Below are 368 nucleotides of genomic sequence, written 5' to 3'. Positions count from 1 at the left end.
TTTTTTTTTTCCTTTTTTGTCTTTTTTTTTTTTACTGACCAGTAACGGGATCACTACCCTCAGTGCTGCGCCCGCACCGTGCTCAGCCAGTGAGCGGGAACAGGTCTCCACATGGGATCCGAACCCTCAGAGGGAGCGCCACTGCGCTCCCAAGTGACGCACTCTCTAGTGCGCCACTGGGTCGGCCCTCAGCAAAATAATGTTAAGAGAATCTTTATTTTTCTCTCTTCAGAACTACAATAAAACATTCTAATCCTACCTCTATTTTATATTAACATGGGCATTTCTAAAAACAAAGGAAATCAAAACAAAAAAAACTAACAGAATTTGTCAACAAATGGTCAATAATCGTAGAACAAAACAAATCA

General features: G+C 41.0%; 1 protein-coding gene across 1 annotated transcript in view; it reads right to left on the bottom strand.

The window, feature by feature from the left end:
• Window positions 1–368, bottom strand: part of VAV3 (vav 3 guanine nucleotide exchange factor) — a 204,222-nt gene that overhangs the window by 71,679 nt on the left and 132,175 nt on the right. The window lies entirely within an intron of this gene.

This window comes from Galeopterus variegatus, unplaced genomic scaffold (assembly GCF_000696425.1).
Source record: "Galeopterus variegatus unplaced genomic scaffold, G_variegatus-3.0.2 Scaffold2256, whole genome shotgun sequence".
Classification (NCBI taxonomy): Eukaryota; Metazoa; Chordata; class Mammalia; order Dermoptera; family Cynocephalidae; genus Galeopterus; species Galeopterus variegatus.
Note: the sequence above shows the minus strand (reverse complement) of the source record. Positions and strands in the feature narration are given on the sequence as shown.